Below are 27,984 nucleotides of genomic sequence, written 5' to 3' on the forward strand. Positions count from 1 at the left end.
GAACTGTAAAAACGAAGGCAGAGTAATTCCTAAAGTATACCCATCACGGAAGAATTCGCACCCGGGGCGAAGAGGTGAAACACAAGCAAAGCTCGATTGACATGAGTGGTTAAAGTGTGGCGAGTCTGTTTAAAACGATGGCAGGTAAAACTCTAAAGCACGTTAATACACTGGAGTAATACGAGTAAAAATAGTTAGGATCGCGTGCATTCCAATTTTGACCGTAAAGCTCTTCAAATATTTGAGGATACCGATCTGAGTAAGCTTAAAGAAAGAAGAAAAAAGAAAACAAGAAATTAATCTGAGATAAAATCCACAAATATTTAAAAAAGAAAGAAAAAATTGTTTTGAGTTAACTGGAACCTAAACAAAATACTGAAAAACATTGAAGTTAACTTTTCTATAAAATTTTCTTTTGTTCTGTAAAGGGAGAAAGAGTGAGGCAGCCCCTCCCTTCAGAATTTGCTCCATACCTTCATGCACACACATACTGTAGTTTGGAGAAGGGAGAGAGAGAGAGAGAAGAAGGGTAGCCTCTGACACACACACACACACACACATACATGCATGCACATATGCATACACACACATACATAGGCTTGCAGTTCTGAGCGCACACACATAATATACAGAGAGAGCGAGAGAGAAGCAGAGTACCATAGCCCCACCCTTAGAGAAACACACTCACAGACACACATCCCTGCTGTTCTGAGCAGCACAAAGTAACTTTGCAAGATGGCAGAAAGTGACTGTAACAGCAGAACAATTTCGGCTTGGTACCTTGAAAGAAAGAAAGAACAAGAAACAAGCTAAGCTTTTGAAAAAAGGACTTGACATAAATGCAAATATGGATGCACAGTTACAATGGTTCGAGTCTCAAAAAGACAAGATAAAATCACAAGCATTTCCAATACTGGCAGCTCATTGGATTGTAAAGCAAGGTGGAATTTGTTGTGATATAAATGGCGGTCCAGTTCCACTTGCTGAAGCAATGAAGCCTCAAATTGAAGCATTTAATAAGTTGAACAAAATCATGTCTATTAAATGTTCAGATGGAGAAAATACAACCAATGATGATTCGTTTGATCCAGATTGGACAAATATAATAACTGAAGCGGAAAGAAAATATTCACAACTACCAGTGAAATCCGCAACCACAGTAACGCCTCCTCCTTATAAACCAATCTATCCAGCTTTGCCTGAACAATATACAAGTTCATCTAAACCTGTGACACAGTCTCAACCTTCGAGATCAAATGGAGGTCCAGTTGACAAGATGTACATTGCATCTGCACAAGCAGCTCCAGTAATAACAAGATCTAAATCAGCCCAGCCAAACAGAGACATGTTGCAATGTACACCAGCTCGTAATTATGGATCTGACTGGGATGATGAGACAAGAGATGACGACATGATCACAGTTGACAAGATCGGTCCTGAATTTTCTTCACCTGTTATTAAAAGGGAAGACTTACAATCTGAAATGATGACAGAAGAGAGACCATTCACACCAGGAGAACGTCAAGCCATTCTCACAGTCTTGCCTCCTCTGAAGAGACAAGATCCAAACACGGAGTTTTGGCGAGAATTAGACTCTCTGGTTGAAGCACATCAAATGACATTAAAAGACATACACACCATTGTGAAAGCTAAAATCCCAAGAGACAGATGGGAACGCTTGCCAGCTTCGATAACCACAGCCCAATGGATAAATTTGTGGGTTGATGACCAGGGGCGACCCCTGGGTCTTTGGCAAGCATTAGATGTGTTTCGAAAAGAAATCCAAGAAATCTTGGGCAGTGGAAAAATTCCTTTCACATTAGTGACATTGATTAAGCAAAAGGATGATGAATCTCCAGATGAATATGCTCTGCGTAAGTGGAATGCTTACGAGAGATGGGCTCTCTGTGCTAAGAAACAACCTGACAGAGATGATGTACAGTTCACTGACACACTTGTGGATGGACTTAGTACAAAATACCAACAAGCCTTATCACTTGGAGTCAATCCAGGTGAGACATATGATCAGATTTTACAATGGGCTGGGCGCTTAGAGATGGCTACGAGATCAAACAAGGAAGAAGGAAACAAGCCAAATCGAAGAGGAGTGGCAACAGCTCAATACAACATGGACACAAAGAAGAGGATGATTTTCTGCACCAACTGTGGAAAGCGTGGCCACTCAATAAAAGATTGTTGGGCTAAAGGAGGTGGAGCAGAAGGTCAAGGTCCATCATTTAAACAAGTCAGTGCGAAAAAAAATGATGAAACCTCTCAAGGGAAGATGTGGACTGAAGCGCAAGTCCGTCAGCTCATAGAGGGAATTATGCATCCGCAATAGGAATTAGCGGCCCCCTGTATTAGTAAGAAAAGAGACAATCGCCTTTTCGTCAATGCATTGATAGGGGGCCACCCATGTGACATTTTGGTTGACACAGGAGCAGCGATTTCGATAACAGATCTGAACCTACCTACAACAGATGAAACTATGGAAGTTGAAGGAGTTGGAGGAGGTATCACTAAATTTTGCAAAAGTATACAAGTTCCTTTGCAAATACATGAAGATGAAGTCTTATGGACATCCTTCTGGGTGGGTCCGAATTCACAAGGAAGCCTTATTGGCATGGACATTCTTCCACTGTTGAACATGATCATATTTACCGACAGTCGTCAAATCGCTACAACAGCTGGAATAATACCACACGAAGATCGCACATGTAATCTAACGTCTGTTGGTACAGCAAAACCAATTATCAGAGATTGGGGAAAAGATGGTGTGTGGGGACTTCTGTGCAGTTTATATCCAGATGTTTGGGCTAAACACAAATTGGATTGCGGTAAAGCCAACATTGACCCTGTTGTTATTGAGGGACCGATACATGCCCCTCATAAACAATACCCTATCCGACCTGAAGCAAGACAAGCTGTGGAAGAGATAGTGGCAGACTTGGAAGCTGAAGGAATCATCAGACAATCTTCATCAACCACTAATAGTCCTGTATGGCCTGTCAAGAAATCGGATAACTCATGGAGATTAACCATCGATTACACAAGACTTAACAGTGTAACACCAAAACCGCATCCTATTGTGGCCAATCCAGCCACCATTCTGAATGATATTCCAGGAAACGCAAGAATTTTCACAGTATTAGATGTACTGTCGGCTTTCTGGTCTATACCTATTGACGAAAGATCTCAAGAGAAATTGGCCTTCACAGTGGGGGCAAAACAGTTTGTCTGGAACCGACTCCCACAAGGGCTAAATTTATCTCCTGTGGTATTCCATAGAACTTTGGATCAGTTCTTAACGGAGCGAAAAGCTGAAATTGAGAGTTCAGGGAGTGTTTGCATCCAATATGTTGATGACTTGTTGATTGCAAGCCCAGATGAAAACAGCCATATATTTGCTCTGAATGTTGTCCTACAAGCCCTTAGGAAAGGAGGATTCAAAGTCAACCCCGACAAAGCACAGTTGGCCAAAACCAAGGTTATCTACTTGGGCCAAGAAATATCTGTCGAGGGAAGGAGAATGACAACAGAGCGTGTAGAGGCATTACGGAAACTCCCAAAACCTCTAACAGTTACAGGAATACGGAAGGTGATGGGACTTTTCAACTACTGTCGCCAGTATATACCTGATTTTGCCAGCATCACTAGTCCTCTCATCGACTTGTACAAGGGAGGAAAGCCTGGAGTGGAGCAGATAACCTGGACACCAGAAGCTGAGGAAGCATTTATATCTATGAAAGAGAAACTGACATCAGCCCCAGCCTTGGGACTTCCCGATGGACGATTGCCATTCCATTTGTGGACCAGGGTGGGAAATGAGACCTACTCAGCAGTACTGTGTCAAAAACCAGGTGATCGATACAGACCAGTTGGATACTTTTCCACAAAGATTCCTGTCACAATGATTGGTCAACCACGATGTATACAAGCTCTCGATGGTGCCACATGGGCAGTGGATGCTGTGGAAAATTTGATAGGAGCACAAACTATCATACTTCACACTCCACACAGTATAGTGACGTTGTTGAACAACACAAACATCAAGACCATAACTGACGCAAGAAGAGCAAAATGGGAAGCAACTTTGTTGAACAAGGATTTGAGAGTGGAAATAATCAGAGACACATCCCTTAACCCTGCAACAATGATGCTAGAACCACATGAGGGAACACCACATGAGTGTGAAAAACAAGTAGAAGAGGAAAGCCATGGTCCTGTTAATCCAATCCCTCTTGAAAATCCAGATAAGGAGTTATGGGTTGATGGATCCAGTTATTACGTTGATGGAAAACGACATACTGGATGGGCTGTAGTGGAAGCTGATGGAACTGTTGTGAAGAAAGGAGCTCTTCCTGGGCAATTTTCAGCACAAGTAGCTGAGCTCACGGCACTTACGGAAGCTTTTGAACTATCAGAAGGAGATCGAGTCAACATCTACACAGATAGTCGTTATGCTTTTGGCGTGGTCCATGACTATCTTGCTCTGTGGAAAAGACGTGGACTTATCACTAGTAGCGGGAGCGAAATACAACACGCTTCCATAATTCGTCGCTTGATTGCAGCATGTCACTTACCAAGAGAAGCAGCCGTGATCAAAGTAAAATCACATCAATCAGACAAGTCCAAAGAAAGTCAAGGAAACGCGGCAGCAGATGCAGCAGCTAGAGAAGCAGCTTTACTACCTCTTACTCCTGTTACCATGGTACAGGAAAACAGCAAAGATAATCCTGAGCATCATCTTCTGTCATATCAAATAGAGACAGATGAAGAGAAAGAACAATGGATAAAAGCAGGAGCAAAAGAGGATGATCAAGGCATCTGGAGAATTCCAACCGGACAAGTGGTGATGCCGATTGGAACAAGAAGAGAACTAATGCAGCTGTATCATGGAAAAGTGCATGCTGGAGCAAAAGCAATGAAAGCTCAAATCAGTGAGACGTGGTGGTGGCCACGAATGATGAGAGACATTGATGATTACTGTAGAAGATGCTTAATTTGCATGAAAGCAAATGTGGGAAAATCTGTAAAGGTGCGAATGTCACATGCACCCAGACCAACGGGTCCATGGACACACCTCCAAATCGATTTCACAGGACCTTTATCACCCAGTGGAGGGTACCAATACATTCTAGTAATCATGGACAGATTTACTAGGTGGGTGGAAGCATTCCCTACGAGAACTTGCACAGCTGAAGCGGCAGCACGAGTAATGGTGGAAGAAGTTTTTCCTCGCTGGGGTCTTCCATATGAAGTTGATTCTGACAATGGAACTCACTTCACTGGAAAACTGATGAAGGAAGCAATGAAATTGATGGGGATCAAACAGAAGTTTCACATTCCGTACCATCCGGAAAGCTCAGGCATGGTAGAACGAATGAACAGATCGTTGAAAACCGCTCTTACCAAAGCCATTCTGCAAACTGGCCAAGGTTGGCATAAGTTATTACCTGCTATTCTGTGGAACTTGAGAGCAACTCCAAACAGAGTAACAGGACTAACTCCTTTTGAACTGATGACTGGAAGAGCAATGGTCCTACCTCCTGATGCTCCGCCACCTGCGGGAACGGGAGGAGATTCTACTTTGTTCCAAGAGAAGTTACGACATTATCTCACAATGCTGGACAAAGCTACCAAAGACAATAATAAGAAAGTGCGAGAAGCTCAACAGCAATGGGATGAAAAACATACCACTACTGATATTCCACACATTCCTGAGTTAGGCAGTTTTGTTATGGTCAAACGCATTGCTAGGAAAGGTTTAGAGCCTAGATGGGAGGGACCATATGAGATACTCTTAACAACCGATACAAGTGTTTGCCTTAAAGGGAAGGGTGTAGGAACAGATAGATGGTATCATTGGTCACAAGTTAAACCTTGCTTAGTGAATGAACAAAATGATAATGACGGCTTATGGCCTGATACTGAGCACTGTTCATCCATTAGCTTTAAAGATTGGGAATAAAGAAGTGATGTTTAATTATTTCTCTGCTTCCATTTCAGGAATCAAGTCCATTGACATTGATTAGAGATGGTTGTAAGTTATTCTCAATACAAGACATATTGATAGATCCAAGAATGGGAAATTCTGTGTGAAATAAGAGATTTTACACATTCTACACTACATACAAAACACAACCTCACAAACAATGAACACCCGCCTATTGATTTTCAACCCCGAGGGATAGAATCCTTTAAGATCAACGTTTATTTTAGTTTGTTGTTTTGGCCAGGAACTTGAGGAGTTAAGTAATTAACGAGTCAAGGCACTGGCGGAAGAATTATTAGCTTTTCTTTTCTTAGATGATTGGGGTTCATTTTTAAATGCTTACACATAGATGTTAAATTAACACATAGTACGGGGACATAACATGGTTGGGGTTCTTTGTTATTTTGTTTTTCTTCTTTTCTTTTTCTATTCTTCTGTCTTCTATTCTATTTCTTGGTCTGCTTTTCCTCCTCACTATCACTTCTATAGGGTCGCAACCTGGGAATGATGGTGGAACTGACGGCCGTAGTTCCAGTGGAGGGACTGAAGACTCAAATTTCATCATTTACTGTTGTTTTTAGTATTATTAATACTTTTTTTACCTTTTATTAATATTCATAATTAGTAGTATTATGTATCTCTTTTATACTCTTTATATACATTCATAATTATTTGTACTCATTGTATTTTGTGAATATGTGGGAGAGACTTTGGGAGACTTTGGACTTGAGTGTGTGCTGCTGCTGGACTGAAATGTATATGCATAGCATAAGGGGAATACATTCCAACGTTAATGGAAACCACATGTTCTTCTGCTGAATGTATGTGTTCCTATGGTGATGTAGTTTTTTTCTTGGTCAGGGATATAAAAACCAAGCCCTGTTTGTCCGAAAATCAGGAAGAGACGGAAATGTAAAGAAGGTGACTGAGAAGCTGAATTAGACCTTAGCTTGGTCCATTGTCTCTTCCTCCTATGTTTTATAACCCAATTAAATAAGAGATCTCTTTGCAAAATCACTGGTGTCTGTTTCCATGAAATTAAACAACAGGGGAAAGCAAGATTTTTAAATCAACAGCATCTTAGAGGAAGTTTTAGGATTTTTAGATAAAAAGGTAAAGAGTCCAGATGTGCTTTTATCCCAAGATTTTACTCTTTTAGAAATGCACAAAGCTTTAAAAGGTTTTAAAAAGGGGAAGTCCCCAGGTATGGATGGACTCCCCTTTGAGTTTTATCTGACTTTCTGGGACATTTTAGCACACGACTTATTGACAGTTTTTAAAGAATTTGAGACTCTTGACAGACTTCCGGACAGCTTTAGAGTAGGGATAGTCACTTTACTACACAAAAAAGGAGACAAGACTGACTTGAGAAACTGGCGACCAATCACCCTTTTAAATTATGATTGCAAACTTTTTAGTAAGATTTTAGCTACACGTATGTCGACTGTTTTAGAGGACGTAATCCACCTGGATCAAGCATGTGCTGTGCCCGGCAGGAAGATCACGGACAGCCTGGTACTGATCAGAGATGCCATCTGTTATGCGAGAGACAGAAACATTCGGCTAGTAGTCCTAAATTTAGATTTCGAAAAAGCCTTTGACCGCATCTCGCACCAGTACCTGCTTCAGGTACTGGGAAAAATGGGGTTTCCTGGGATTGCTGTACAACGATCTGTCTAGCAGTGTTTTGGTTAATGGGCATTTATCCAAAGCTGTAAAACTCTACAGCGGAGTCCGTCAGGGGTGTCCCTTATCTCCCCTTCTGTATGTGGCTTGTATTGAGCCACTGGCACAAATCTTGAGAAGGGATAAATGGATTAAAGGACTAGACATCCCAGGAACTGGTGGACTGACGGCGACCTGTGTTTTATATATGGATGACGTGACCCTTTTAGCGACTGACCTTGTATCAGTACGAAGAGCAATGGACTTGACTGACTGGTACGGTCGGGCCTCGGGCGCCAAGCTCAATAGGAGCAAGTCCGAGGCCCAGCTCTTCGGGCCGTGGGGTGACGTGGACACAGGTGGACTTGATTTGAATTTTAAAGACAATAACATGAAAATTTTAGGAGTCAAATTTGACAAAGAGGGTGGAGGACAGGGAAACTGGACTGACATGTTAGGGAAAGTCAGGCAAAGACTGGGGTTTTGGGGACTAAGACAATTGACGTTAGAAGGCAAGATTTTAATTTTTAAATCCGTGATTTTACCACTGATTTTACTTGTCTGTTCTGTTTTTAGTCCCCCAAGACGATTCCTGGCCAACCTGGAGAGGGCGGTATTTTATTTCCTGTGGGGGTCCAAGTGGGAACGACTAAAGAGGGAGGTCGTCAAAAAGAAAAAAGAGAATGGCGGGAAAGGCCTCCCAGACCCCCACCTGTTTTTAGGCAGCCGCTTTGCCGCCCTCCACATCCAATACGCCCTGACCCCATCCAGAGAACACAAGACAGCAGCCATGACCCGATTCTGGATGGGGTCTTACCTAAGAACTTTGAAAATTTTACCCATTGATCTTAAATGTCCAGTGTCTTTTAACTTGCCTAAAGAATACAGTTTTATAAAGAAATTTTTAAAAAAGTACCTTTTAGAGACCAATGATGCCACCATTTTAACTAACCACAAGTCTCTTATCTCTCTTGTGCAGGATCGGGAATCGGTGAGTCCGGTTCCAGGCCTCACACTAGGTGAGGCCAAAGATGTTTGGAGGAACGCAGCCCACCCAGCTCTCCAGAACAGGCATAAGGACTTATCGTGGATGGTGGCTCATGAGATCCTCCCGGTCAGGGCGGTCATGCACTCCAGAGGCATGGCCAAAAACTCCATCTGCCCACGGTCCGGATGTGGTTCCCCGGAGACCGTCTACCATCTGCTCTGGGAGTGCGGTGCTGCGCGGGACCTGTGGGCCAGGACCAGCCCCCTGGTTTTCCCGTGCCTGCCAGCGGGTAGTGTCCAGATGGAATACAAGCTCGCCATCCTGGGGGTGGGTCAGGGCTTGAAGGACCTCACATCAAAACAATTTACCTCGCTCTGGCTCACCCTCAACCATATCAAGGATGCCATCTGGACCACCAGAAACCTGCTGGTGGGGAAACGCGTTACGGTGCCCCTCCACGCGTGCGAGCAACTTATAAGATCAACGCTGCAGGAGGCGCCGGACGTCGTCATTCGGATGGGGGGGCTGGGGTCGCATGGAAAGGTCCCGGCCACCACCGTACCTGGCCGCCCGTAGATGCACCCTCACCACACCGGCTACGGGAACAGCGGGCCAGCGGGCCGGAGGGAGGGGATCTCCGCTGGGCACCGGAAGCGGGAGGTCCGGAGCCTGTTCTGGAGACCTGGAGTGAATGGACAATCTTGATAGGGACTCACCCGCGATCCTGTACAAGAGATGATGTTTTAGTTGGCATGTTTTATTGTTTTACATCATTTATTGCTATTTATTTTCATTCATTTTACCTTCTTTTAAACCAACATTTTACACACATGGACTTTCACACGACACACCACCCAATACTGATTTTTAACCCTTAATTGTGTCATTTTTGTTTTACAAGACATGTGCAATTTTTAAAAGAAAAATGAGGAAATGTAAAGAATGAAAATGTGTCAATAAACTTTTTTCGAAAGAAAAAATCTGTTCTTATCAGTTTAATATCTGATACGTGCCCTACCCGGGCACCATATATTAAATTGATTTTTGGAACTGGGAGATGGAATAGGGGCTTGCTCCGTCCACTCCACGCATCGACCCGGTATTGCAGTACTTCTGGGAACGGTGCACCCCCTTTAAAGTGTTCAATGAGAGAAATGTTTTAGTCTTGTGTGACAGCAGATGTTCATGGAAGTAGTGTATATTGCTGTGTATGGCTGTCGTAGGTGATCATATCCAATACTGGTAACGGTGGTGTGAAAATAACAAATTCAAAAATAAATAAATAAATAAATAAACTCTGTTCTTATCAGTTTCATATCTGATTCGTCCACTATCCGGGGACTGCGTATTAAATCGATCTTTGGCTCATGGAGCCGGTTCCGGAGCATGAAAAAAAGAAAAGAAGAAAAAAAAGAAGCCCGTCACTGCACATTTTTGATGTCTCTCTTATCTCTTGGAGTCTTTTGCTAACGAGCTGATGAGTTGAATCAGGTGTGTGTTCGATTGTCCGACCGTTGGTGAGGATTGCGAAGAGGGACAGGGTGCCTCTGACTGGAGGCCTGGGAATTCATACTTACCTGGCAGGGGAGACACCATGATCAGGGAGGTGGTTCACCCAGGGCGAGGCTCGGCCATTGCACTCCGGTTGTGCTGACCCCTGCGAATTCCCCAAATGTGGGAATCTCGACTGCATAATTTATGGTAGTGGGGGACTGCGTTCGCGCTCTCCCCTGGACACACACACTGGTTAAAAGAGCAGATTGTTAAAGCTCCAATCATTTTTCCTTCTTCTCCTGATGGTTGATGAAACCTTGGAAGTCCAGAGAACCGAACTGCAGTGGTTGATTGAGAGATAGAAAACAACCTGGGAGGCTTGTTTTTTTTTCTTCTTTTTTTTTCATTCTTCACATAATCTCCAATATTTAACGAACGCTTTGATTGACAGCAGTGGTCCAAAGTTGTTCAGAATGAGGAGTTCTATCATGTGGTATGAATACCTTGTGCACGTGTGAAAAATCACGTGATACACAGTCGTCTATGGCCGTATTCAAGCTGTTGTTTTTTTCTGTTTACAGCGCCACCAAGTGGCCAGTCGCCACATCCCTTTTCACGTGACCACAGGCTGAGCCCGTACACAGGTGTACCCACTTGGGTGTAATTGTCTCTTTGCCATCGGAGAGTTATAGCCATTCAAGTAAAGCCCGCCTCGCCCACCGCCAACGTCTTGGCGTCCCGTCGCCAACGTGAATCGAAATTCCGACTTTTTTCCCGGTCACTGTCGGCAGTCAGACTCCAGAGAATCTTTCGGCACCGCTTTGGGTCAGATTGGGCAAACGACCCAGGACTACTGTGCAAAAGTAGGTTTTTCGGAAAATCCCAAATATTCAAGCTGTTGAATATCTGAATACCCGAAAATCTCGCCAGCGCGACCATCCGATCCGAGGCGTGCGTCTCGTTCGGCCCGAGCCAAGGATTCCGGTGATGTAAGACACTTGGGTCTGCGACGGACGGTTTAGGAGTTACGAGCCATTCCATGCTTTTGAACGATGATGATCCAAAATCCCAGGTTGCACTCCAAAGTGTCGTGTTGTGCACTCCGTTGTGATCCGTTTTCGGTGAGCTTGTTTGTTGGCGACCTTAGGCCCTCTCGCCGCGGCCCAGGTGGGCGTGGCCTTTGGCGGCTCCCCCGCCTCGGCGTCATTGCGGCATCGCTTCTCGGCCTTTTGGCTAAGATCAAGTGTAGTATCTGTTCTTATCAGTTTAATATCTGATACGTGCCCTACCCGGGCACCATATATTAAATTGATTTTTGGAACTGGGAGATGGAATAGGGGCTTGCTCCGTCCACTCCACGCATCGACCCGGTATTGCAGTACTTCTGGGAACGGTGCACCCCCTTTAAAGTGTTCAATGAGAGAAATGTTTTAGTCTTGTGTGACAGCAGATGTTCATGGAAGTAGTGTATATTGCTGTGTATGGCTGTCGTAGGTGATCATATCCAATACTGGTAACGGTGGTGTGAAAATAACAAATTCAAAAATAAATAAATAAATAAATAAACTCTGTTCTTATCAGTTTCATATCTGATTCGTCCACTATCCGGGGACTGCGTATTAAATCGATCTTTGGCTCATGGAGCCGGTTCCGGAGCATGAAAAAAAGAAAAGAAGAAAAAAAAGAAGCCCGTCACTGCACATTTTTGATGTCTCTCTTATCTCTTGGAGTCTTTTGCTAACGAGCTGATGAGTTGAATCAGGTGTGTGTTCGATTGTCCGACCGTTGGTGAGGATTGCGAAGAGGGACAGGGTGCCTCTGACTGGAGGCCTGGGAATTCATACTTACCTGGCAGGGGAGACACCATGATCAGGGAGGTGGTTCACCCAGGGCGAGGCTCGGCCATTGCACTCCGGTTGTGCTGACCCCTGCGAATTCCCCAAATGTGGGAATCTCGACTGCATAATTTATGGTAGTGGGGGACTGCGTTCGCGCTCTCCCCTGGACACACACACTGGTTAAAAGAGCAGATTGTTAAAGCTCCAATCATTTTTCCTTCTTCTCCTGATGGTTGATGAAACCTTGGAAGTCCAGAGAACCGAACTGCAGTGGTTGATTGAGAGATAGAAAACAACCTGGGAGGCTTGTTTTTTTTTCTTCTTTTTTTTTCATTCTTCACATAATCTCCAATATTTAACGAACGCTTTGATTGACAGCAGTGGTCCAAAGTTGTTCAGAATGAGGAGTTCTATCATGTGGTATGAATACCTTGTGCACGTGTGAAAAATCACGTGATACACAGTCGTCTATGGCCGTATTCAAGCTGTTGTTTTTTTCTGTTTACAGCGCCACCAAGTGGCCAGTCGCCACATCCCTTTTCACGTGACCACAGGCTGAGCCCGTACACAGGTGTACCCACTTGGGTGTAACTGTCTCTTTGCCGTCGGAGAGTTATAGCCATTCAAGTAAAGCCCGCCTCGCCCACCGCCAACGTCTTGGCGTCCCGTCGCCAACGTGAATCGAAATTCCGACTTTTTTCCCGGTCACTGTCGGCAGTCAGACTCCAGAGAATCTTTCGGCACCGCTTTGGGTCAGATTGGGCAAACGACCCAGGACTACTGTGCAAAAGTAGGTTTTTCGGAAAATCCCAAATACCCGAAAATCTCGCCAGCGCGACCATCCGATCCGTGGCGTGCGTCTCGTTCGGCCCGAGCCAAGGATTCCGGTGATGTAAGACACTTGGGTCTGCGACGGACGGTTTAGGAGTTACGAGCCATTCCGTGCTTTTGAACGATGATGATCCAAAATCCCAGGTTGCACTCCAAAGTGTCGTGTTGTGCACTCCGTTGTGATCCGTTTTCGGTGAGCTTGTTTGTTGGCGACCTTAGGCCCTCTCGCCGCGGCCCAGGTGGGCGTGGCCTTTGGCGGCTCCCCCGCCTCGGCGTCATTGCGGCATCGCTTCTCGGCCTTTTGGCTAAGATCAAGTGTAGTATCTGTTCTTATCAGTTTAATATCTGATACGTGCCCTACCCGGGCACCATATATTAAATTGATTTTTGGAACTGGGAGATGGAATAGGGGCTTGCTCCGTCCACTCCACGCATCGACCCGGTATTGCAGTACTTCTGGGAATGGTGCACCCCCTTTAAAGTGTTCAATGAGAGAAATGTTTTAGTCTTGTGTGACAGCAGATGTTCATGGAAGTAGTGTATATTGCTGTGTATGGCTGTCGTAGGTGATCATATCCAATACTGGTAACGGTGGTGTGAAAATAACAAATTCAAAAATAAATAAATAAATAAATAAACTCTGTTCTTATCAGTTTCATATCTGATTCGTCCACTATCCGGGGACTGCGTATTAAATCGATCTTTGGCTCATGGAGCCGGTTCCGGAGCATGAAAAAAAGAAAAGAAGAAAAAAAAGAAGCCTGTCACTGCACATTTTTGATGTCTCTCTTATCTCTTGGAGTCTTTTGCTAACGAGCTGATGAGTTGAATCAGGTGTGTGTTCGATTGTCCGACCGTTGGTGAGGATTGCGAAGAGGGACACGGTGCCTCTGACTGGAGGCCCGGGAATTCATACTTACCTGGCAGGGGAGACACCATGATCAGGGAGGTGGTTCATCCAGGGCGAGGCTCGGCCATTGCACTCCGGTTGTGCTGACCCCTGCGAATTCCCCAAATGTGGGAATCTCGACTGCATAATTTATGGTAGTGGGGGACTGCGTTCGCGCTCTCCCCTGGACACACACACTGATTAAAAGAGCAGATTGTTAAAGCTCCAATCATTTTTCCTTCTTCTCCTGATGGTTGATGAAACCTTGGAAGTCCAGAGAACCGAACTGCAGTGGTTGATTGAGAGATAGAAAACAACCTGGGAGGCTTGTTTTTTTTTCTTCTTTTTTTTTCATTCTTCACATAATCTCCAATATTTAACGAACGCTTTGATTGACAGCAGTGGTCCAAAGTTGTTCAGAATGAGGAGTTCTATCATGTGGTATGAATACCTTGTGCACGTGTGAAAAATCACGTGATACACAGTCGTCTATGGCCGTATTCAAGCTGTTGTTTTTTTCTGTTTACAGCGCCACCAAGTGGCCAGTCGCCACATCCCTTTTCACGTGACCACAGGCTGAGCCCGTACACAGGTGTACCCACTTGGGTGTAATTGTCTCTTTGCCGTCGGAGAGTTATAGCCATTCAAGTAAAGCCCGCCTCGCCCACCGCCAACGTCTTGGCGTCCCGTCGCCAACGTGAATCGAAATTCCGACTTTTTTCCTGGTCACTGTCGGCAGTCAGACTCCAGAGAATCTTTCGGCACCGCTTTGGGTCAGATTGGGCAAACGACCCAGGACTACTGTGCAAAAGTAGGTTTTTCGGAAAATCCCAAATACCCGAAAATCTCGCCAGCGCGACCATCCGATCCGTGGCGTGCGTCTCGTTCGGCCCGAGCCAAGAATTCCGGTGATGTAAGACACTTGGGTCTGCGACGGACGGTTTAGGAGTTACGAGCCATTCCGTGCTTTTGAACGATGATGATCCAAAATCCCAGGTTGCACTCCAAAGTGTCGTGTTGTGCACTCCGTTGTGATCCGTTTTCGGTGAGCTTGTTTGTTGGCGACCTTAGGCCCTCTCGCCGCGGCCCAGGTGGGCGTGGCCTTTGGTGGCTCCCCCGCCTCGGCGTCATTGCGGCATCGCTTCTCGGCCTTTTGGCTAAGATCACGTGGTCTGGTCAGAAGTTTGGGACAGCGATCGCCTCTTGTGGGACCTTTTGGTTTCGTGTGTGGCTTGTCACACGGGACCTACATCCTTCAGGAGGTACATTGACAAGCGGCTTTTAAGTGACGACTCGTTTCTGCGAGGAATCTTGTTTTAAGGTAAGCAGGTTTTAATTTATTTATTGTATATTTATTGTTGAGTTTTAGCCGCAGCAGGCTGGTGGTGCCTCCAACATGTCGGCTGCTCGGTCCGGCGTGAGGAGGCACCACAGCGTGCATTTTAAATTCAAAGCAAAAGAGGATGGCACTCTCCTGGCCATGTCCAGATTGGACTTTTCTAGGAAGTGCATCCAACAGATTCTTGGTTTTAAAGTTGTGGACATAAACTGCCTGTTGACTCTGCCCCTGAATCATGGTTTTGATGTAAGCTTTGCTTCGGCTTCCTTGCTAAGTACTTTTTGGACTCGGTTTGAAATGTGTAAAGCCAATTTCTCCATGTTCACTGTGGAAAAACTGACTGATAATTCACTGAAGGTTGTGATTGTCAGGATGTTTAATGAAACAGTAAGTGGAGATGACATTGCTGTATGGTTGGCAAGATATTGCTCTATTCGTGGACAACCAGTCAAGGTTTTAGATGAAGACGGTATCTGGAGCTGTGCGTGGAGAGTGCCCATAAAACAATGGGCAGATCCCAACAGCTACCATGGCCTGAGTCAAATACCTTCAATGATTGTGTTGGGAGAGAATAGAGGCTACATCCATTACCAAGGGATGCCCAAGCTATGCCGCAAGTGTGGTCAACTTGGACATCTCGCCGAGGCATGCCAAGAAGTAGTGTGTAGGAAGTGCAGAGAAATTGGGCACATTTTTGAAGAGTGCCAAAATGGCAGAAAGTGCAACCTCTGTGGAGAATCATCCCATCTCTACAGAGACTGCCCTAAAAGTTTTGCCAACAAGTTAAAAAGCAACAAAATGGCCGCCCCACCCAAAGAACAAACAATTGAGGAGGCGGGCCCTGAGGTTTTGGCGGGAAATTCAAACCCCCAGCCAGCCTCAGGGATTGGACAGGAAGGAGGAAGTGGGGCGGCCACAGGGGCGGAGTCAATTCTGGCAGTTGGTGAGGGGGAGGAAGCCAATCCTCAAAATGAAAAAGAAGACAGTATGGAGGATGTAGAGGAGGAAATGGCTTCCTCCCTAGTAACCGTGTCTGAGGTTAGTGTGTCCACTAGTGGGAGTGAAACAGACTGTTCGCTCCCTAATGCTCAAGTGCAGAAAAGAACTGCGAGATCTCCTCTGGTTCAAACAGAGGAGAAAAAGCTGCGGGTAGCGCATCGGCTAGATAGTTCCCCCATGGAAGATCTAGACCGTATGTGGCCCGCAGAATCTCCAAATGAAGTCTCTTTTCTGCATTTCAAGCTAAGAACATCGTTGCCAAAGGAGTCGCAAGAGGTCCTCTCTGCGAGCCCTGAGGCGTCAAGCACTTTCCCCCTTGATGCCAGGTTCTCTGGGCAAAAGGAAAGGCAAGTGCAACAAGATGTAACATGATTTTAATTATATCTCTGTAGTCCCATGGTTTTCTTTTAAATGTCTCACACCTTTTTAACCATACTGCTCATGGCTCTCACTATCTCCACAATCAATGTGAGAAGTGTGAAGAGTAATATACGAGCACAGAGCGTGTTATCCCTTTTAAAATCTTTTAAGTCAGATGTGTTTTTACTGCAAGAATGTGGTCTGCCTTTTTTAACAAATTACAGGAAGTGGGAGGAGATTTGGACCCCAGGACCTTCCATCTGGTGTGGGTCCAATTTTAACAAAAATGACGGTGTTGCTATTTTAATTAAAAATCCCAATGTTTTGGTGAAGGGCAGCACTGTGGTGAGGGATGGGCGGGCAATTTTAGCTAATCTGACTTTTTTAGGTAAGGATTTTAACATTTTAAATGTGTATGGTTTTACAGGAAAAAACAACAGGTATGAGCTTTTAGAAGACCTGCAGCCCCACATGCTAGGTAGGGCTCCCCTAGTGGTAGCAGGGGATTTTAATTGTGTTTTATCAAGAAAGGACAGAAAGAGGGTAGGAGAGGATTTTAAGGTCGACAAGACATCGGTTTTATTGCAAAATATAGTCAAAGATTTTAAGTTAGTTGACTGCTTTAAAACAATGCATCAAAGAGAGGAGGGCTTCACCTGGTTCAGTGGTGACGGTGCCAGAGCCTCTCGAATTGACTATGTTTTTACAAGGGACTGCCCGCCGACCGATGCTACATTGACCCCCCTCTTCTTCTCTGATCACATGATGCTGTCCTGCACTCTTTCACTACCCACAGGTGTGACTGTAGGGGGAGGGCTGTGGAAGCTGAACTGCTCCCTATTAGAGGATGAGGAAGTGGTCAAAGAGTATAGGGAGCAGTTCAGCCAATGGCAGACCCTCCAGGACTTTTACGACTCACGTGCACAGTGGTGGGAGATGGTGAAACAAAAGACAGGATGGTTTTTTAAACAAATTGGAAAAGATAAAAAGAACAAAGAAAAAAGACGCATGATGGGGCTGCAAAAAAGACTGCAGAGATATTTTAACCTTTTAAACAGTGGATTGGATTTTACAGAAGAAATAAAAGAAGTAAAGAAAGAAATGTCAGATTTGTCCGAAACTAAGAGTAAAGGTGTCATTTTAAGATGTAAGGAGAGAGAAATAGAAGAAGGGGAAAAGTGTACTAGATATTTTTTTAAAAAGACAATAACACGGGGAGGGTCAATTAATACTTTAAAAACTTTTACAGGTGGGGAGGTAAATACAACAGATCTGATTTTAGGGGAAATTGAAAGTTTTTACAATAATTTATACAGCACTAAAGAGGTACACAATGGCATCTTAGAGGAAGTTTTAGGATTTTTAGATAAAAAGGTAAAGAGTCCAGATGTGCTTTTATCCCAAGATTTTACTCTTTTAGAAATGCACAAAGCTTTAAAAGGTTTTAAAAAGGGGAAGTCCCCAGGTATGGATGGACTCCCCTTTGAGTTTTATCTGACTTTCTGGGACATTTTAGCACACGACTTATTGACAGTTTTTAAAGAATTTGAGACTCTTGACAGACTTCCGGACAGCTTTAGAGTAGGGATAGTCACTTTACTACACAAAAAAGGAGACAAGACTGACTTGAGAAACTGGCGACCAATCACCCTTTTAAATTATGATTGCAAACTTTTTAGTAAGATTTTAGCTACACGTATGTCGACTGTTTTAGAGGACGTAATCCACCTGGATCAAGCATGTGCTGTGCCCGGCAGGAAGATCACGGACAGCCTGGTACTGATCAGAGATGCCATCTGTTATGCGAGAGACAGAAACATTCGGCTAGTAGTCCTAAATTTAGATTTCGAAAAAGCCTTTGACCGCATCTCGCACCAGTACCTGCTTCAGGTACTGGGAAAAATGGGGTTTCCTGGGATTGCTGTACAACGATCTGTCTAGCAGTGTTTTGGTTAATGGGCATTTATCCAAAGCTGTAAAACTCTACAGCGGAGTCCGTCAGGGGTGTCCCTTATCTCCCCTTCTGTATGTGGCTTGTATTGAGCCACTGGCACAAATCTTGAGAAGGGATAAATGGATTAAAGGACTAGACATCCCAGGAACTGGTGGACTGACGGCGACCTGTGTTTTATATATGGATGACGTGACCCTTTTAGCGACTGACCTTGTATCAGTACGAAGAGCAATGGACTTGACTGACTGGTACGGTCGGGCCTCGGGCGCCAAGCTCAATAGGAGCAAGTCCGAGGCCCAGCTCTTCGGGCCGTGGGGTGACGTGGACACAGGTGGACTTGATTTGAATTTTAAAGACAATAACATGAAAATTTTAGGAGTCAAATTTGACAAAGAGGGTGGAGGACAGGGAAACTGGACTGACATGTTAGGGAAAGTCAGGCAAAGACTGGGGTTTTGGGGACTAAGACAATTGACGTTAGAAGGCAAGATTTTAATTTTTAAATCCGTGATTTTACCACTGATTTTACTTGTCTGTTCTGTTTTTAGTCCCCCAAGACGATTCCTGGCCAACCTGGAGAGGGCGGTATTTTATTTCCTGTGGGGGTCCAAGTGGGAACGACTAAAGAGGGAGGTCGTCAAAAAGAAAAAAGAGAATGGCGGGAAAGGCCTCCCAGACCCCCACCTGTTTTTAGGCAGCCGCTTTGCCGCCCTCCACATCCAATACGCCCTGACCCCATCCAGAGAACACAAGACAGCAGCCATGACCCGATTCTGGATGGGGTCTTACCTAAGAACTTTGAAAATTTTACCCATTGATCTTAAATGTCCAGTGTCTTTTAACTTGCCTAAAGAATACAGTTTTATAAAGAAATTTTTAAAAAAGTACCTTTTAGAGACCAATGATGCCACCATTTTAACTAACCACAAGTCTCTTATCTCTCTTGTGCAGGATCGGGAATCGGTGAGTCCGGTTCCAGGCCTCACACTAGGTGAGGCCAAAGATGTTTGGAGGAACGCAGCCCACCCAGCTCTCCAGAACAGGCATAAGGACTTATCGTGGATGGTGGCTCATGAGATCCTCCCGGTCAGGGCGGTCATGCACTCCAGAGGCATGGCCAAAAACTCCATCTGCCCACGGTCCGGATGTGGTTCCCCGGAGACCGTCTACCATCTGCTCTGGGAGTGCGGTGCTGCGCGGGACCTGTGGGCCAGGACCAGCCCCCTGGTTTTCCCGTGCCTGCCAGCGGGTAGTGTCCAGATGGAATACAAGCTCGCCATCCTGGGGGTGGGTCAGGGCTTGAAGGACCTCACATCAAAACAATTTACCTCGCTCTGGCTCACCCTCAACCATATCAAGGATGCCATCTGGACCACCAGAAACCTGCTGGTGGGGAAACGCGTTACGGTGCCCCTCCACGCGTGCGAGCAACTTATAAGATCAACGCTGCAGGAGGCGCCGGACGTCGTCATTCGGATGGGGGGGCTGGGGTCGCATGGAAAGGTCCCGGCCACCACCGTACCTGGCCGCCCGTAGATGCACCCTCACCACACCGGCTACGGGAACAGCGGGCCAGCGGGCCGGAGGGAGGGGATCTCCGCTGGGCACCGGAAGCGGGAGGTCCGGAGCCTGTTCTGGAGACCTGGAGTGAATGGACAATCTTGATAGGGACTCACCCGCGATCCTGTACAAGAGATGATGTTTTAGTTGGCATGTTTTATTGTTTTACATCATTTATTGCTATTTATTTTCATTCATTTTACCTTCTTTTAAACCAACATTTTACACACATGGACTTTCACACGACACACCACCCAATACTGATTTTTAACCCTTAATTGTGTCATTTTTGTTTTACAAGACATGTGCAATTTTTAAAAGAAAAATGAGGAAATGTAAAGAATGAAAATGTGTCAATAAACTTTTTTCGAAAGAAAAAATCTGTTCTTATCAGTTTAATATCTGATACGTGCCCTACCCGGGCACCATATATTAAATTGATTTTTGGAACTGGGAGATGGAATAGGGGCTTGCTCCGTCCACTCCACGCATCGACCCGGTATTGCAGTACTTCTGGGAACGGTGCACCCCCTTTAAAGTGTTCAATGAGAGAAATGTTTTAGTCTTGTGTGACAGCAGATGTTCATGGAAGTAGTGTATATTGCTGTGTATGGCTGTCGTAGGTGATCATATCCAATACTGGTAACGGTGGTGTGAAAATAACAAATTCAAAAATAAATAAATAAATAAATAAACTCTGTTCTTATCAGTTTCATATCTGATTCGTCCACTATCCGGGGACTGCGTATTAAATCGATCTTTGGCTCATGGAGCCGGTTCCGGAGCATGAAAAAAAGAAAAGAAGAAAAAAAAGAAGCCCGTCACTGCACATTTTTGATGTCTCTCTTATCTCTTGGAGTCTTTTGCTAACGAGCTGATGAGTTGAATCAGGTGTGTGTTCGATTGTCCGACCGTTGGTGAGGATTGCGAAGAGGGACAGGGTGCCTCTGACTGGAGGCCTGGGAATTCATACTTACCTGGCAGGGGAGACACCATGATCAGGGAGGTGGTTCACCCAGGGCGAGGCTCGGCCATTGCACTCCGGTTGTGCTGACCCCTGCGAATTCCCCAAATGTGGGAATCTCGACTGCATAATTTATGGTAGTGGGGGACTGCGTTCGCGCTCTCCCCTGGACACACACACTGGTTAAAAGAGCAGATTGTTAAAGCTCCAATCATTTTTCCTTCTTCTCCTGATGGTTGATGAAACCTTGGAAGTCCAGAGAACCGAACTGCAGTGGTTGATTGAGAGATAGAAAACAACCTGGGAGGCTTGTTTTTTTTTCTTCTTTTTTTTTCATTCTTCACATAATCTCCAATATTTAACGAACGCTTTGATTGACAGCAGTGGTCCAAAGTTGTTCAGAATGAGGAGTTCTATCATGTGGTATGAATACCTTGTGCACGTGTGAAAAATCACGTGATACACAGTCGTCTATGGCCGTATTCAAGCTGTTGTTTTTTTCTGTTTACAGCGCCACCAAGTGGCCAGTCGCCACATCCCTTTTCACGTGACCACAGGCTGAGCCCGTACACAGGTGTACCCACTTGGGTGTAATTGTCTCTTTGCCGTCGGAGAGTTATAGCCATTCAAGTAAAGCCCGCCTCGCCCACCGCCAACGTCTTGGCGTCCCGTCGCCAACGTGAATCGAAATTCCGACTTTTTTCCCGGTCACTGTCGGCAGTCAGACTCCAGAGAATCTTTCGGCACCGCTTTGGGTCAGATTGGGCAAACGACCCAGGACTACTGTGCAAAAGTAGGTTTTTCGGAAAATCCCAAATATTCAAGCTGTTGAATATCTGAATACCCGAAAATCTCGCCAGCGCGACCATCCGATCCGAGGCGTGCGTCTCGTTCGGCCCGAGCCAAGGATTCCGGTGATGTAAGACACTTGGGTCTGCGACGGACGGTTTAGGAGTTACGAGCCATTCCGTGCTTTTGAACGATGATGATCCAAAATCCCAGGTTGCACTCCAAAGTGTCGTGTTGTGCACTCCGTTGTGATCCGTTTTCGGTGAGCTTGTTTGTTGGCGACCTTAGGCCCTCTCGCCGCGGCCCAGGTGGGCGTGGCCTTTGGCGGCTCGCCCGCCTCGGCGTCATTGCGGCATCGCTTCTCGGCCTTTTGGCTAAGATCAAGTATCTGGTTGTCAGGTGGAGTTGCGATCGCCTCTTGAGGTTTCTTGGCTCGAGATTTTTGTGTCCCGGGCCCCACAACCTTCAGGAGGTAAATTGTTTTTGCTGCTTTGAATTGTACAGATTTTAAGGTAAGACCCTTTTTTATCCTTTTACTTATTTATTTATTTGCTTATTTATTGTATAGTTTTAAACCTTTTAGGCTGGCGGTGCCTCCATCATGTCGGCTGCTCGTGCCGGCATGCGGAGGCACCACAGCGTGCGTTTTACCTTTTTAGAAAATGTCAAGACGATTGAAATGTCCCGTCTAGATTTTTCACGTAAATACGTTCAGAAAGCGTTGAATTACACACCCCAAGATTTGAATTGTATTTTCTCCCTGCCTTTTAATAAAGGCTTTGACGTTAGTTTTAGAAATACAGCCTTGTTATCTGAATTTTGGAATAGATTTGAGAATGTAAAGACCCAGTTCTCCATGTTTAAAGTTGAGAAGCTAACTGACAACACTCACAAGGTTGTGATTGTTAGGATGTTCAATGAGACTGTGACTGGAGAAGACATTTGTGTATGGCTGGGTAGATTTTGCACTGTAAAGAGCCAGGCTATGAAGGTGGTGGATGAGGATGGTATTTGGAACTGCTCCTGGAGAATCCCGATCAAACAGTGGGAAGATCCCCAGGGCTATCAGGGCCTAAGACATCTGCCATCAATGATAGTTCTTGGTGAAAACAGAGGCTACATCCACTACCAGGGGATGCCCAAGCTGTGCCGCAGGTGTGGAGAGTTTGGGCACCTGGTAGAGGCATGTCAAAAAGTGTTTTGTAGAAAATGCAGAGAAATTGGGCACACTTTTGAAGAGTGTCCCAATGGCAGAAGTTGCAATCTCTGTGGAGACTCCGCTCATCTCTACAGAGATTGCCCAAAGTCTTTTGCTAACAAAGTTAAAGCACACAAAATGGCGGTTGAGGAAAGTAGACAAAAAGACAACGAGGGGGCGGAGCCAAAAAACTCAAATCTCCCGCCAAATCTGGTGAGTGGTGAAGAGAGAACAGATGACAGAGGTAACGAAGGGGTGGAGCAAATGAGTGAAATACAACAGGGCGTGGAAAATCAATTGGAAGGGACAGGTGAAGACAATATAGAAGGAAGTGAAAATGCAGGGGAGGACACAGACGAGTTGCAAACAAAAAGTCAATTAAGCGAGCAACTCCCCTGTGCTCAATCGAAGAATAAAAAGAGAGTGGCACACTCCCCTCTCTTGAAAGAAATAGATAAAGATAAAATGGGAAGATTCTCTGACTCCTCCTCGTCAGACGACCTGAATAGATTATTCCCAAGTCATACAGCAAATGAGATTTCTTTCTTAGCGATTGAGCTGAAATCATCCACACCCAGGAGCTCACCCTGTGACTCAGAAGGAAAACAAACTCACCCCCCTGTCTCCCCGCTGGTGGGAATGCAGGAAGAGTTTGTTTTACAAGAAAATTTGGTTTTTAATGGATAGTTGGTTTTTAAAATTTTAAAACTTTAAAATGCTGTATCTGTCGTCCTTTATACTCATTTTAATGCTCACGAACATCACCATCTCAACTGTAAATGTGAGAAGTGTGAAGTCACAAACGAGAGCACAAATGGTCTTAAATTTTTTAAGTACACAACCCTCTGATGTGTTTTTATTACAGGAATGTGCCTTACCCTTTTTAAAGAACTACAAGAAGTGGGAGGATAAATGGCAGCAAGGACCCTCCTTATGGAGTGGTTCAAACCAAAACAAAGCAGACGGAATAGCCATCCTGATAAAAAACACACAAATATTGGTGAAGGGGAGCACAATATTAAGAGACGGGCGGGCCCTTTTAGCCAATTTGACATTTTTAGGGAGGGATTTTAATGTACTAAATTTTTATGGGAACACAGAAAAGAATGACAGATACAGCCTTTTAGAAGATATGCAACCCCACCTTTTAGGGAGAAACCCCTTAATCTTAGCCGGGGATTTTAATTGCATCTTAGGAAAAGGAGATAGGAGAGGAGCGGGGAAAGCTTTTAAAACTGACAAAACAACACATCTACTGCAAGACATAGTAAAAGATTTTAGATTAACGGACTGTTTTAAGACGATGCATCCAAAAGCGGAGGGCCACACTTGGTTCAGTAGTGATGGCTCCAAAGCTTCTCGAATCGACTATGTCTTCACCAGAGAGTGCCCACCGAGAGATGCTAGAATCTCCCCTGTTTTCTTTTCTGACCACGCTATGCTGTCATGCACTCTTACACTCCCCCCGGGTGTGACGGTAGGGAAGGGTCTGTGGAAGTTAAACTGCTCCCTGTTACAAGACAAAGAAGTAGCAAATGAATATAAGCAGCAGTATAGTAAATGGCAGACCCTTCAAGACTTTTTTGATTCAAGAGCACAGTGGTGGGAGATGGTGAAGGAAAAGACCAAGACATTTTTTATTTGGGCAGGAAATAGAAAGAAAACCAAAGAAAAGAAAAAGATGGTGGGGTTGCAAAAACGTTTACAACGTTATTTTAACCTTTTAAATGTAGGCTTTGATTTTAACGAAGAAATTAAAGAGGTAAAAAAAGAGATGACGATCTTATCAGAAATAACAAGCAAAGGAGTCATTCTTAGAAGCAAGGAAAGAGAGGTTGAGGAAGGTGAAAAATGCACAAGGTATTTTTTTAAGAAGATTGTGAGTAAAAGTGGGGCAATTGTAAGTATAAAAAATAAAGAAGGAAAACTGATGACTAATACAAGGGATATTTTAAAAGGAGTGGAAGACTTTTATGATGCATTGTATGAGGAAAAAAAGATAGATGAAGAAACAGTAAATGAAGTGCTAACCCTGGTGGAAAAAACAGTGAAGGAAAAAGAACTTTTAAGTAGAGATTTTAACATCTTAGAAATTACAAAAGGCCTGAAAAGTTTTAAAAAAGGCAAGTCCCCAGGTGCAGACGGACTTCCCTTAGAATTTTATGAGACATTTTGGGACATTTTAGCTGAAGACCTTCTAGCGGTTTTTAATGACTTTGACGATAGCGATCTTTTACCGGACAGTTTTAGGACAGGCATTGTGACACTTTTATATAAAAAAGACGAAAAAGAAGACTTGCGAAATTGGCGCCCTATTACTCTTTTAAATGTCGACTGTAAACTTTTTAGTAAGATTTTAGCAACACGCTTGTCAGGGATTTTAGCAGAGCTGATCCACCCGGATCAAACCTGTGCTGTACAAGGAAGAAAGATCACGGACAGCCTCGTACTGATTAGAGACGCCATCTGTTACGCGAGAGACAGAAATATTCGTTTAGCGGTGTTAAATTTAGATTTTGAAAAAGCATTCGACCGGGTCTCGCACCAGTACTTGTTTAAAGTACTGAATAAAATGGGTTTTCCAGAGAGATTTTTAGCTTGGGTGGGATTGCTATATAGGGATATAAATAGCAGAATCCTGTTAAGCGGACATCTTACAAAAGCAGTTAATATACGCTGCGGCGTCCGTCAGGGCTGTCCATTATCTCCTCTCCTGTTTGTAATGTGCATAGAACCATTAGCACAGGGTTTGAGAAGGGATCAACGGATCAGAGGACTTTCTATTCCAGGGACAGGGGGACAGACTGCAAAGACTGCACTCTATATGGATGACGTGAACATTTTATGTACGGACATTTTATCGATTCAAAGGACCTTAGACTTGACAGACTGGTTTGGGAGGGCAAGTGGGGCTAAACTCAATAGAGGAAAAACACAAGCACAGTTCTACGGACCATGGACACCCATAGACAGGAAAGGACTGGAGATAACAATTAAAAGCACTGAGTTAAAAATTTTAGGAGTAAAGTTCGACGGTGAAGGAAGAGGGAAAGGAAATTGGGAAGAGGTTTTAAGGAAGGCAAAACAAAGGTTGGGCTTTTGGAGCCTAAGGAAATTGACAATAGAAGGAAAGATTTTAATAATAAAAGCTGTCATTTTACCACTAATGCTACTTTTATGTTCTGTTTTTTACCCCCCAAGACGGTTCCTGCAGGCCCTGGACAGGGCTATATTCTATTTTCTGTGGGGATCCAAATGGGAGAGGCTGAGGAGGGAGGAGATGAAAAAGACGCACACAAATGGAGGAAAAGGAGTTCCAGATTTACATTTATTCCTTGGAGCTCGTTTTACAGCACTACACATGAAATATGCCACATCAACAACAAATGACAACAAAACAACAGCGATGGTTCGGTTTTGGATGGGTTCTTACCTTAGAAGTTTAAAGTTTGTAGAAAGAGACCACACAAAACCGGTGGCCTTTAACCTACCCATAACATATGGTTTTATTAAGAAATTTTTAAACAAGTTAAACATTGAAAAAGAAGGAATAGACATTTTAACTAATCACAAGTCGATTCTTTCTCTTGTGCAGGAGCGGGAGCAAGTGAGCCCAGTGCGCGGGCTCACCTTGAGAGAAGCCCAAATAACTTGGCGCAGCGTGTCCCACCCAGCTCTTCTGAACAAACACCGTGACTTGGCGTGGATGGTGGCCCATGAGATCCTCCCGGTCAGGGCCGTGATGCACTCCCGGGGCATGGCAAGGGACTCGAGCTGCCCACGGTCCGGGTGTGGCGCGCCTGAGACCGTGAGGCATGCGCTCTGGGAGTGCAGTGCTGCGAGGGACCTGTGGGCACTGGCCGGCTCCCAGCAATTCCCGTGCCTACCAGCAGGGGAGGTCCTAACCTACAGAAGGATAATGGGTGGGTTGAGCCAGAAGGGAAAGCCAGCCATTCCACCGACAAACCTCTGGCTCCCCATAAACTGTATAAAAGACGCTATTTGGACCTCCAGAAACCTGCTGGTGGGGAAGCAGGTGCAGGTGTCTCCTCATACCACCATGGAGCTGGCAAAGAAAAGGATGCAGGAGTACACCGCACGCTGCCATTCGGACGTGGGAGCCGGAGCTTCATGGAAAAAGGTCCCCGCAGCCACGAGCCCTGACTGCCCGTAGATGCCCCACACATACAACTGGAAAGGGCAGCGGTGCCATGGTTTAAGAGGGTCTCCTCTGGGAGCCTGAAGCGCTTGGTCTCGGTGCTTTGTTTAGAGGAGCAGAAATGGGGACAAATATTGTTAAGGACTCACCCCCGCTCCAGCACAAGGAAAAGTTCGACTGTTTTATTAATATATATCCAAATTGCTTTTTAGATATACTTTTATTGTTTTATGAATGTCTACCCAAATTCATTGATTTTTAGATATTCTTTTATTTCATCTTTTACCTATATAAGGTTAAAGAAACCCTTTTATTTATTTTTTATTACTTTTTTTGTGCTTCTTTCTTGCAAATTTTAAGGGATTTTATGGAAAAGAAAATTACAAAATACATTCAAATGAATATAATGTGGTAACATGACCAATGCTGCTGGAAATGTCACACCAGCTCTTATGGAAAAATGTAAATGCTCAAATGTGTAATGATTGTTGAAAAGAAAAATAAAATTACAAGAAAGAAAAAATCTGTTCTTATCAGTTTAATATCTGATACGTGCCCTACCCGGGCACCATATATTAAATTGATTTTTGGAACTGGGAGATGGAATAGGGGCTTGCTCCGTCCACTCCACGCATCGACCCGGTATTGCAGTACTTCTGGGAACGGTGCACCCCCTTTAAAGTGTTCAATGAGAGAAATGTTTTAGTCTTGTGTGACAGCAGATGTTCATGGAAGTAGTGTATATTGCTGTGTATGGCTGTCGTAGGTGATCATATCCAATACTGGTAACGGTGGTGTGAAAATAACAAATTCAAAAATAAATAAATAAATAAATAAACTCTGTTCTTATCAGTTTCATATCTGATTCGTCCACTATCCGGGGACTGCGTATTAAATCGATCTTTGGCTCATGGAGCCGGTTCCGGAGCATGAAAAAAAGAAAAGAAGAAAAAAAAGAAGCC

The sequence above is a fragment of the Leuciscus leuciscus genome (assembly GCF_965113295.1).
Source record: "Leuciscus leuciscus genome assembly, chromosome: 18".
Taxonomy (NCBI): domain Eukaryota; kingdom Metazoa; phylum Chordata; class Actinopteri; order Cypriniformes; family Leuciscidae; genus Leuciscus; species Leuciscus leuciscus.